The sequence below is a fragment of the Malus domestica genome, chromosome 06 (genome assembly GCF_042453785.1).
Source record: "Malus domestica chromosome 06, GDT2T_hap1".
Taxonomy (NCBI): domain Eukaryota; kingdom Viridiplantae; phylum Streptophyta; class Magnoliopsida; order Rosales; family Rosaceae; genus Malus; species Malus domestica.
Window position 1 is genome coordinate 29,690,100 of NC_091666.1, and position 13,399 is coordinate 29,703,498.

The 13,399-nt window shown below is 40.4% G+C and overlaps 1 pseudogene; it reads left to right on the forward strand.

Annotated features, from left to right (window-relative positions):
* The first annotated feature begins 3,429 nt into the window (after positions 1-3,429).
* On the forward strand, positions 3,430-4,831 carry LOC139197111 (putative pentatricopeptide repeat-containing protein At1g64310; annotated as a pseudogene).
* The last annotated feature ends 8,568 nt before the right edge of the window (positions 4,832-13,399 follow it).

A 13,399-nucleotide genomic window follows, 5' to 3' on the forward strand; every position in this document is an offset into this window, starting at 1 on the left:
GCAGTCGAGCTTTTCCTTAAAAAAAAAAAAAAGGAACAAGCCAACCAACCAACTAAGAAACTAAGAAACAAAAAATTAGGCCATAATATTCAAGCACGATGACCAATAGATACAACTAGTCAAATTGCCCGCACTCCGCTGCGGGGAGTGCGAGAAGTATAGTCTTGTACCATCTGATTTGTTTTGTTATTCCAATTTCTTTTTGGCATTTTGCCATCATGTGCAAAAAATGTAAACTTCAAGCGCCAAATTATAGGATGTGAAGATAAAATGACCAAGCATAAATTAAATTTTAAATTTTCATCGCATTCAAATTGTAATTAAATAAAGTAAATACACAGTAATGGTATTAGAAAAAAATAAAAAAACACAATACACATTCCTCAATCTCGTCTTCGAATTCCAATCCAATTTCCACACAGCTGCTGGGAGCCTTGCAATTGTATTCTCCAAGACAGTATGTACATCCTAAATATAATATTTCTTTGCCAAATGAAAATCACGGTGCATAAACAAAAAGGAAAACATAAGAAACGGGCATGCCTCTTCAATCCTATCGTCAAATATATAGTCTTTCGCGTACATAAAATCATATAAACGTGGCATGTAGGAAAGTTTATTATGAGAAGTGTCATGAGTTGCCATTAATTGCATAGACAAAATCATATCAATATCGAAAAGTTTGTTACGAGGAGTGTCATGAATTGCTATTAATTATTACAATATAAATGACCGATACGGTTGACATTTCATTGATTTAGGGCATAACATTAATAAATTGCTTGTCAGGCACGATGTGTAATATCAGGTGACAATTTGATGTTATTTTCTCCCAATATCATCTCTACTAATCAAAATGGTGATATACTACTGAAAGGAATTGCAGCTTCAACCGATCCTTTATTTTTAAGAAGCTTTAATGGTCGTCGTCAGTTTTTTCTCAAAAGAAAATGCTGAAAAGAACAGTGCAAAGTTAGCCATTTTTGGGACCCATCTGAAATCATAATCATAAAACAGCAAAAAAACAAAAAAAACAAAAAGAAAACCCAAATTCCAATCAAGAAAAATAAAAACTTACATACGTAAATTTAAGCTTTACTTGTAGATCAGCAACAACAAAAGCAAAATGAATCCAACGATCTGGAGAAAGTTTGGTTGAAGGGATTTGGGTTAAATGAAATTGATTTGGATGAGCAAATTTTTGTGAATAAAGAGGTTGAGGAGGACGAAATGAAATGGTGAGAAAATTTGGTTGATGAGCAGTATTCGGTATCGATTCGGAGTGTAGCAAGAAGGAAACTGTGCAGAGGAATGAAGCGGTAGTGCAGAGAAATCTCCCTAGCACGCCATGCGGGCAAAACATTTTTTTTTGCATACAGAGAGCCAACACGTATGCCTATAGGCAATTTGAGGATTTCACTATAGAGGCATAAAAAGTAAGATCACAGAAACAAAAAAAAACGAGGCATAACCTCGTTAGCAGCCACGCATGCAAAAGGGTTTTTCTTCTTTTTACTATACCAATTTGAAATACAGAAATGAGAGACCAATTGAAGAGGGGTATTTTCGTCTTTACACTGTCACGTATGAACGGTGTTTTTTCGATTGCCCTTTAGTATGTATAATTTCTAATAACATTCTCCATTGCTATTGAATAAAAAGAACATTGAATTCAAGGAACATAAAACTTTCAACAAAAGACAAAAAAAGGACACATCCAATTTATTAAGCAGGGATTTCAATCGATAGGTGATGAATCGATATTATTCTATACTTTTACGCTAATATTAGTTATAATCTATTTGTTATTTTATGAGAATTTTGATAATTTGCTTTATATTTTAATTATAGGGCATGTGAATCTATTTTGAGCAAAAAGCGATGAAACGAAAAAAATTTGGAGTAGATTCACATGTCCTTCAAGATGATTGTTGTTTTGATGGATTTAGGTGAACATTAATTTGGGCCCCATTTTAATTTCTCATTATTCTATTTGAATGAGGATCCTCTGATCCTCTTTGTAAGGATTCCGAATATCCTCCAATCACATCCGTTCATCGTATATCGTGCAGCTAGAAATCATTATAAATATTTTTATTTAAAATTAAATATAAACAGTACCTGACGAAAACTGACTACATAATATACGATGAGCGGATGTGATTGAGGATCCTCATTCTGTTTTGATCCATTAATAAACACTATTGGAGGAGTGAAACGCTACCGTTCTGTTTTATAAACTGAAAAAGTAGGGCCACAACCCTCTTCTTCTTATTCGGAATTTGCTGGAGCCCTCTGCAAGTAAACTTATTTTTCGAATGTAGGGGCCATGCCTCAGCCTCTCCAAAGTTTACCAATCGCTATCAAGAACCAACCAGTTGCATACTCTGTTTCTCAAAACCCAACTCCCCCACGACCCTTTTTACGCAACCAGATTACACAGATTTTATGCAATCAACGGAGACTTTTGTTCGGGGAGGAAATCTGGCTAGTGGGCGTTCCTGACTCGAGTACACAGCTCCCCGAGGAGTTGATACTTTGGTTAATTGTCGAGTTCCTGCTTGTCGCAATATTGCAAGAGGAGAACAAAATTAGTTCTGAAAGGTGCATTTGGGGGGCCTTAGGTGTAGGCCTTGAGGCTCACAATCAAAACCAACTAAGTGCTTAGGCGTGCCACTGCCATCTCTGTATGGTAGATGTAGAACAAGTGTATTTTAAGCCGATTACTTGCGCCCCAAGTTATTTCTGACTTCTTGTTTATCAAATGATTATTGTAGATGGGTTAAGTCTACATTAAGTTATTTTATATGCCTTGAAATCAAGGACTTTTGGTTATCTTGTATATTTAAGGAGTGAAGATCCATATCTGATCAAGTCATCAGTTTAATTCATTTCAATCTTCTTATGACGATAAAACCATTAAGTGAACCAAATCTGAGAGCTGATGGGGCTTTGAGTCATCAAAAGACTAGAATCAACTTGAGTATAAACTGGGGAGTGCATTAAAACATCATATCTATTAATTGAAAGACAAAACAAAGAGGGTCGGGCAAGATCTCACCTTGTCGGGCAAGGTTAAACGTCTTGCGGTCTCTTCTTTTTGTAGTTACAAAAGGATTGAGTACTAAAGGGATGACTAGAAAGGAGTTTATACAAAAGAGATCGATACTACAACATTTAGGAAAATGTAGCAAAGCTTTTACATAGACAAATGATGTCTTTATAAGGAAATCTAAGGCTAAGAGGATGCAAAATCTGAACAAAGCACGGCTTTCTGGATATTTGCTTGGCTGAGAGACAAGTTGTACGTTTGTTTGTTTGATTGGTTAAATGTCATTTGTCTCTTGGCCCACTTCCTCCTTTTATAGAGGAATTACTTGATTTGTGCTGTTTCTGTTCTTGCCCGAAAGCAATTGGAGGGTAGGGAACCTTCAGTAGTTTACATGCTATGTCATTCATAAAGTGTTTTTAGGCCAAGAGTTGGTGAATTTTCATCGATTGTCATTTTCTCTGTAAGCACCTAATCTTTACATTTAATGGGGAGTCATCATGTTGTCTCGAAGTGGACATCTGGACTTGGTGCTGGGCTTCGGGCAGAAACTTTTCTTATTGAACTCTTTTGGGCTTTCTCTCCTCTAAGCCCAAAGTTAAATATTAACCCAAACAACTTTCGCTCTGCACGTCAAGTGTTCGACGAAAGTCCCCACCGGAGTGTCTACCTTTGGAACTCCATCATTCGAGCCCACGCTCAAGCACGCAGATTTGAAGATGCATTTTCTCTGTTTGCTGCGATGCGTAGAACTGAAATCAAACCGGATAACTTCACTTATGCTTGCATTGCACGTGCCTGCGCTGATAGTTTTGATCTGGATGGACTGAAGCTTGTGCATTGTGGAGTAATGGTTGCAGGGTAGGGATTGGACTCCATTTGTAGCAGTGCACTTGTTTCAGCTTACTCAAGACTCAGCCTTGTTGATGAAGCAAGCAGGGTGTTTAATGGGATTCGACAGCCGGATTTGGTTTTATGGAATTTGATGATTTCGGGTTATGGAAATGGCGGGTTTTGGGATAAAGGTTTGCAGCTGTTTAGTGAGATGGAAAGCATGGAGATGGGGCCGGATGGATACATAATTGTTGGATTGCTTTCGGGTTTAGCGGATTTGAGCTTGATAAGTATTGGAGAAGGAATACATGGTCTTTGTTTGAAATGGAATTTAGATTCTAATGCTCATGTGAGCAGTGTACTTGTGAGCATGTATTCGAGATGTATGTCTATGAATTCTGCACATAGAGTTTTTAGTGGTTTGTTCGAGCCAGATTTAGTTACATGGTCTGCTTTGATCACTGGGTTTTCGCAGTCGGGAGATTATGACAAGGCATTGTTCTTTTTCAAGAATTTGAACATGGAAGGTAAGAAGCCGGATTCGGTTTTGATTGCCAGTATGTTTGCAGCTACTGCTGCTGCTCAGATGGCGCATGTAGGGCCTGGTTGTGAGATACATGCTTATGTTCTTCGACATGGAATCGAATCAGATGTCATGATTTCCTCTGCACTTATAGGCATCGAATCTGACAAGGCTCTTACTTTCTGCAAAATCTCGGATTGGTTTTGCTTGTTTTACCTTCTGATCTTATAAGCAGCTCTCTAGTGATGCATAAAGAAGGCCAGAGGCAAGTATTAAGATATGAAGATGATAAACTGAAGGATATGATATTGTAATTATTAAGCTATAAAGACGATGAATTGTCAAATGCAAGTGTGTATGGAGTCAATCATAATATTTGTGATGTTTTACTGGAATTGAAAGTGTGTATAGAGGTGTACAAAGAAAGAAAAGTGTGTATGGAGTCAATCATAATATTTGAGGGCCATCTACTTGTATATGGAAACAACCCTAACTATTACAGCTTTGCATTGTCACAAATGTGATCCTGAATATATCAGACAGCTTAAAAGTTATCTGTTCACCCACATTGGCTCCTCTCCATCCGAAGATCTCCAAACTTTATTAGATCCTTATACTTCCTTAGTGGCAGCAATTTGTTGCGCCGTTGATATGGTAATAAATGATATGTGGAATGTGCCTAATTTTGTAGTTTTCCTCTCCCCCATCAGGTGTCAATCGTTCTGCATGATCATTCATCAAAGGCAGCAAGTCTAACTGCTCAAGTGTAGTGAGAAACTGCAAGCCTTCAGGTAACGTCTTCAGCTCGCAAGCAACAGTGCAAGTGGAGGATATTCATAGAATCTGAGTATTCTAGTTGGTGAAGACAGAATTCTCAAAGAGATGGAGACAGAATTCTAGTTGGAGTATTCGGGTAACGCCTCCATTTGATGAAGACAGAATTCTCGAAGTGGATTGGGGACCTGGGGACCTGCAATTTAGTTCCTGTGTAAGGGCGGTCATCATATACTTGCAGCAAGCCCTGGTTGATCAATTCATTTATATTTCCTTCTGCTACTTCCTCCATAATCTGCCCTGCTTTCTCTTGAACCAGTCCTTCATGTAAACCAAGCTATAACCACAAAGAAGAATATGCAGTATTACACTTGAGAGATAGAAGAGAGGTGAGTCGAGAGAAGAGAAGATAGAGAGAGAAGTAAAACTTTCATATATTGTATTTTCTGAATTATTACAATCTAATCTCATCTAAGACTATATATTCTCTTTATAAAACTTGCTGTCTAAGTCACACTATAACTAACTCTAACAACCTTGCTAATCTCTTGACAAGTGGCTTATTATATCACCATTAATACTATCCTTAACATCCCCCCTCAAGCTCAGGAGGTGAAACCAAGACTGAGATTGCGACAATGAGTTTGAAAGAGTGGAGTAGATAAACCCTTGGTGAAGATGTCAGCATACTGCTCACTGGAAGATACAAACTGAACCTGCAGGTGCTTCTTGGCAACTCGTTCTCGAACAAAATGAATATCAACTTCAATGTGTTTGGTACGCTGATGTAACACTGGATTTGATGTTAAAGCAATAGCAGACATATTATCACAAAAGAGAACCGGTGAACTGGGAATAGCAAGATGCAAAACTGTCAATAATTGCTTGATCCAATCCAGTTCAGCAGCAGTTGTAGCAAGAGCGCGATACTCAGCCTCAGTGGAGGATCTAGACACTGTTTGTTGCTTCTTAGAAGACCAAGAAATGGGATTTGACCCAAAAAATACCACAAATCCAGTTGTAGACCGTCTGTCATTCGAATCTCCAGCCCAATCCGCATCAGAAAAGGCACGTATAGTATCAGAATTAACCTCCAAACCACCTCTAACATAGTGAATACCCAAGTTCAAAGTGCCTTTAAGGTATCTTAGGATCCGCTTGACTGCACTGAAGTGAGACTCCATGGGACGCTGCATAAATTGACATACCTGATGCACAGCAAACGCGATATCTGGCCTGGTAAATGTGAGATACTGTAAAGCACCAACCATACTTCTGTAGAGAGCAGGATTGTTGTAGGGTTTACCATCATCAAGAACTAACCGATTATAAGGCAGACATGGTGTGGAACAAGGCTTGGAATCTAACATTGCAGTCTTGGTAAGGAGATCCTTAACATACTTAGCTTGAGAAAGAACCAAACCATCAGTCTGAGAAATAATCTGAATTCCCAGGAAAAAATGCAAAGGACCCAAGTCTTTTATGTCAAATTCCTTTGTCAAAGCAGAAATCACATCAGAGATCAAAGTGGGAGCATTACCAGTAATGATAATGTCATCCACATAGATAAGTAAGACTACTACAAACGAATCAATCTGTTTCACAAACAAAGAGGAATCAGCATAAGTGGAAGTAAATCCAAGTGAGGGCAAAAAACTGGTGAACTTGTCATTCCAGGCTCTAGGAGCCTGTTTTAAGCCATATAAGGACTTGTGAAGTTTGCAGACATAATCAGAGTGTTGAGGATCAATAAAACCTCAACACCCACTTCCCACATGAATCATATAGCTTCTCTCACATATTTCTGGCGAAGTAGAAAGCACATGAATCGTACTGTTCAATCACCCACTTCCCACACGCAACAGTAGCTCATGGGTACCACATATAACTTTGCCAAAGTTCTCTGACAAAGTCGAGACACGTGAAGCTTGCAACTCTCACTACATCGCTCTGACCAAGAAGGGTAAAAGAATAGCAAAGAAACAACACTAACAAAGTTTAGACATATAAATTTTGAAGGCCTAGCTACCATATTATTACCCACAAGGGTAAAGGAACAGTACCACTGCTGGATAATCGAAAAGTCCCGGTGTGTCAACCTCTGTGCTTCATGGCAAGGTAGACTAGCAAACATGCCCAACCTTTACTCACATTCGAGAAAACACTCCCAACAAGATTGCTTGCCCCAAAATCGAAGAGGCATCGCTCTCCGAATCTCGAGAGCCAGACTCCCAACATGATTACTTTCTCAAAAATCGAAGAGAGGGTAAAGGAACAGTACCACTGCTGGATAATTTGAAAGTCCCTGTGTGTCAACCTCTGTGCTTCGTGTCAAGGTAGACTAGCAAACATGCCCAACCTTTACTCACATTCGAGAAAACACCCCCAACAAGATTGCTTGCTCCAAAATCGAAGAGGCACCGCCCTCCGAATCTCGAGAGCCAGACTCCTAACATGATTACTTTCTCAAAAATCGAAGAGAGGGTAAAGGAACAGTACCACTGCTGGATAATTGGAAAGTCCCTGTGTGTCAATCTCTGTGCTTCGTGGCAAGGTAGACTAGCAAACATGCCCAACCTTTACTCATATTCGAGAAAACACTCCCAACAAGATTGCTTGCTCCAAAATCGAAGAGACACCGCCCTCCGAATCTCGAGAGCCAGACTCCCAACATGATTACTTTCTAAAAAATCGAAGACATCGCTCTCCGAATCTCGAGAGCCAGACCCCCAGCATGATTGCTTTCTCAAAAATCGAAGAGGCATCGTTCTCCGAATCTCGAGAGCCAGATCCCCGACAGGATTGCTTATTCGAAAACCGAAGAGGCACCACTTTCCCAACTCCAAGAGCCGGATCTCCTTGGATAAAGCTTGTCTGTAATCTTCACACGCAACATCAGCTTTCCAGATACCACAGACCACTTTTTCAAAGTGCTCTGACAGAGTTAAAACTTGTGAAGCTGGCAGCTCCCACTACCGTGCTATGACCAAGCAGGGTAAAGGAATAGCATTATTACTTGATGTTAGGGAGACTCCTATATATGTCGACCTCCATCCCCAACGGACAGGCAGACCTGCAAAAATGCTCAACCCTTCCTCTTATCTGAGAGGGCACTCCCAACGAAGCCTTTCGAAATATTCAGCTTTCTTTCCTCCCGATAATACCTCTGTAAACAAGCTATACTAGAGCAAGAATATCTCATATCATCAGGGTTAAAAGCAAGAGTATCCCATATCATGCTTTTTCCCTGTCTTTTCCTTTGGCCTTGTTCTTACCTGCAAGACAAGGAGAAAGAGAGCAATCAGTCAGCACTTGGAATCAAGCTTCGAGCCAAGAACTGACTGCCTGGAACCCCTTACCCTGGCATTGCTCTCGAGTACTCATCTTCAACATCTTATGCTTCCAGGGAAGATACCGCATCTGCCTGAGGAACAGATAGGGCAAGTGAGAAGGATACAAGGAAGCATGTGGAGACAAGCGTAACAGCACACGTGCCGATACATCCACTACTCTGTCAAAAGCAAAAGTATCCCATATCAGTAGGGTCGAACGTACTCTAGATTTGATGGACTTGTTTTGACCCTCAAATTCTTCAGTCGGCCTTATACTTTGGAGGAAACCAGAAAACCCTCCAGCCCAGTTCAAGAATAAGCCTGTGGAAAGTTACTTCTTCAAAAGCAAAAGTATCCCATATCATCTCTTCTCATTTTTCTTCTCTTTATCCTTCATGCTGCCTGCAAGATAGGGAGAATGTGAACAATCAGCCGGAGCTCTGATTGCTTACCTTGTCTGTTATCTCTTTCAGCAGATCCCCTAGCTCGGCGACTTGGGGGACTCCTACTACATGGTTTGTATCGCGCTTGACCAAGCCTGAAACTACAAGTAAGCTTCAAGTGACATTGATACATTACCTTGTGCATCTCCACCAGTTACAGATACCACCCCTGGATGGAGGAAGAGTACTTCCAGAGAAGATTCCACATCTACCTATGAGACAGATAAGGAAAGTCAAGACGATACCACACTCCGGTACTTAGAAGTTTCGTGGTTACGAGATCATTCTCCCACAATATTTCCTAATGTCATTTGTACTAAATCATTCACTTGTACTCCCTAAAGGAGAGCTTGAACCTATGTATTTGTGTAAACCCTTCACAATTAATGAGAACTCCTCTATTCCGTGGACGTAGCCAATCTGGGTGAACCACGTACATCTTGTGTTTGCTTTCCTATCTCTATCCATTTATATACTTATCCACACTAATGACCGGAGCAATCTAGCGAAGATCACAAAAAGTGACCGTTTTCGCTACCTATGATCTATCTTGCAAGAGAACGGAGAATTAGATGGAGATCTCAACCATAGAATACAAGCTGGATGGATGAAGTGTAAGAGTGTATCCGGCGTGTTGTGTGATCGTCGTAGGCCACTGAAGCTCAAGGGAAAATTTTATAGGACGGCAATAAGGCCAACGATGTTGTATGGCACAGAATGTTGGGCGGTGAAGCATCAACACGTACACAAAATGGGTGTAGCGGAGATGAGGATGCTTCGTGGGATGTATGGGCACACGAGAAAGGATAAGATTGGGAATGAGGATATCCAAGGTAAAGTAGGAGTAGCCAAAATTGAAGGAAATATGAGAGAAAATCGGTTCCGGTGGTTTGGACATGTGCAAAGAAGGCCTACTGACGCTCCGGTTCGAAAATGTGACTACGGGACAGAAGTTCAGGGCCGAAGGGGTAGAGGAAGACCTAGGAAAACTTTGGAAGAGACCCTAAGAAAAGACTTGATTACTTGGATCTAACGGAGGACATGACACAAAACCGAGCGCAATGACGTTCTAGGATTCATATAGCCGACCCCACTTAGTGGGAAAAGGCTTTGTTGTTGTTGTTGTTGTTGTTGTTTGAGGATCAATAAAACCTGGAGGTTGTGACATATACACCTCTTCCTGCAATACCCCATGTAGAAACGCATTCTTAACATCAAGTTGTCTCAAATTCCACCCAAAATGAGCAGCCATGGCCAATACAAGTCTCACAGTGGTTGGTTTAACAACTGGACTAAATGTTTCCCCATAATCAATGCCTTCCTCTTGATTGAAACCCTTTGCCACAAGGCGAGCCTTATATCTCCCTATAGAACCATCATCATTCCTTTTAATCTTAAACACCCATTTGCACCCAACCAGGTTTTTCTGTGCTGGAAGAGGAACTAAACTCCATGTAGACTGAGTGTGTAAGGCAGATAACTCTTCTTGCATTGCATCAACCCATACCGGACACTTTAAGGCAGATTTATAGGTTGCAGGTTCAACTGTAGACAAATCCACTGCCCCATTGTCATAAGTGGTAGTAAGGCCATCTTTTTGGAAATACCACTCTTGGACCTGGTTTGCATTGGATGCAAATTCAACGGAGGAATGGAGAGAACAACCTGATGTCTCTCAGGTTGAAACTCAAAACTGTCAGGATTCGGAATTGGAACCACAGGATTCTCAGGATGGACCTCAGATGCCACAGGGATTGGTGGAGATGAATACTGTTCATTTGCAGATCCATTAGATACTGGAGATAAGGATGATGATGAAGTGAAGGAATGGGAATTCTGTGGAACCGGAGAGGCTGGTGAAACTAACACATTATCAAGGTTAGGCATTGATGGTTGCGGGGGAGATGATGGATGGTGAGGTAGGATGGGTTGGGAGGGTACATGGGATGTATGAAGACTAGGGGAATGTGATGAAACAAGACCAGGATAAGGAAATTCAGATTCATCAAATAACACATGCCTGGAAACAAAAACTTTCTTCTTGATGACTTCATAACACAAATAACCCTTGTACTTTGATGCATATCCCAGAAAAATACACTTGGATGTCCTAGGTTGTAACTTTGTGGTGTTAAAGGGTCTTAAAAGTGGGTAACAAGAACAACCAAAAACTCTAAGGTGACTGACATCAGGAACCGAACCATAAAGAATTACAAATGGGGACTGCAGATTAAGTGTTTGTGAGGGCATTCGATTAATAAGATACACTGAAGTCTGACAAGCAAATGACCAAAATGGTGCAGGTAGGTGAAAGGTTTAAAGAAGAGTAATGGTGGTTTCAATAATATGGCGATGTTTCCTTTCAGCCAAACCGTTTTGTTCCGGTGTATAAGGACAAGACAACTGATGACGGATACCTTTAGAAGTAAGAAAGGTTTGGAAATGTTTCCCTATATATTCACCCCCGCCATCACTTTGAAGTGTTTTGATTGAAACTGAAAATTGATTAAGTATAAACTAATAGAAAGTCATAAATGTGGCACAAACATCAGTTTTATTGATAATCGAGAAAATCCAACAGAATCGGGTACACTGGTCTATGAAGGTAACATAGTACTTAAAACCTTCTAGAGACAGACACGGAGCAGGGCCCCATACATCGCTGTGAACAACATCAAAAGGATTAACAATCGTATGTGGAGCAGAATGAAAGGGTAGCTTGCTAATCTTGCCCTCTATACAATTGGAACACAGCCTAGGTATAGAATCAGCAATACTAGGAAGATTGGATTTCTTAAGCATGAGAGAAGCAACCTTGTTTGATGGATGACCTAATCGATGGTGCCATAAGCTAGAGGTTACTTGTTTGCCAATGTAAGCAGCCACTGGAGGAGCTTTTTGTATAGGAGATGAGGATGGTGTGAAAGGAATGGGATACAAGCCATTACTGCAGAGACCTTTGAACAGTATTCTCCCTGTGGCTTTGTCCTGAATCCAAAAACACCAAGCATCAAAGATCAGCCAACAATTATTGTCAAGACAGATTCTATGTACAGAGAGTAAATTCTGAGATATTCTAGGTACATATAGGACCGAATTTAACTTCAAATCATGAAATGGAGTCTGCAATATGGAAGATCCTCTGTGGGATACATTCAAACCTTCACCACTTGCAGTTTGGATCATCTCTGTTGAAGGAAAAGGAGTTGCCAATGACAAATTATTCAAATCTGCAGTCATATGATTTGTTGCACCCGAATCTGTAAGCCATACTTGCTGAGAAAGATTGGATTCCAGGGGTGGAGCAGAAGCATTGACATGCATAGCATTCATAGATCCAGCAGTAGATGGTAAATTTGCATTCCTAAAGTGACAGAACTTTGCACTATGATTCCTTTTTCCACAGATTTGACACCCATCACCAACTGCAGAATCAAGATTCCGAAATCGACAAGTATCAGCAAGATGTCCATATTTGCCACAGATTTGACAGGAAGAGCCAGAAGAAGACAGCTGCTGTTGTGGAGAAGTTCCAAGAATCCCACGACCTTGAGTCGGGTAAAATGGCTTGTTAGTCCCAAATTTAGAACCATATTGAAACTTTCCTTTGCCTTTGTTCTTGTTGTAAGAAGAACGATATGGAGAAGCAGCAGGTTGATTATTGTAAAGATGCGGTTGATCAAATGTTCCCTTAAAGTGTGGCTGAGACCCACCAATATCCGCAACCATTGCAGTAAGAAAAGGAGTTGCAGAGACATTTTCAAGCATTGCTTCTTCAGCAAGCAATTGAGAACGCAGATCTTTAATTGAAATAACATGATCCCTGCCTCTAATGATTGATCTAATCGTGTTATACTCAGATGATAAGCCATTAAGGGTAAGGATAACTATATCATCATCATCATCAAATGGAACCCCAGCTGCAGAAAGATAATCCCGAGCCTCCTTAATGCGTTGTAAATACAAGGAAATAGAATCATTACCCTTTTTGATATTCTGCAACGCTGACTTTATTTGGAAGATACTAGCTCGTGTAACAATTGAAAATTGTTCCTTGAGTCTTGTCCAGAGATCCTGAGCACTAGTGCTTCCTATCACGCAAGAAATGGCAGACGGTGAAAGAGTTGCAGTAATCAACTGCATTGCACGATCATGCATCTTCCAAATCTTGTAATCATCAGATTCTGTTTGAGAAGTAGTTCCTTGAGAATCAACCTCAGACCCACTAGAAGTAGGCCTTGTAAATCGAATAGGACAGGGGGTAGAACCATCCACAAAACCCAAAATACCATGCCCTTCGAGAAGAAGCTGCATCTGAAAATGCCAAACCAGATAGTTTGATTCATCAAGCTTCACTGTCACAGATGTTGAAACAGTGGAAATGAGAGAAGTAATTGGAGACTGAAGAATCTGTAATTGAGAAGGAGTAATCATTGATGCAAGA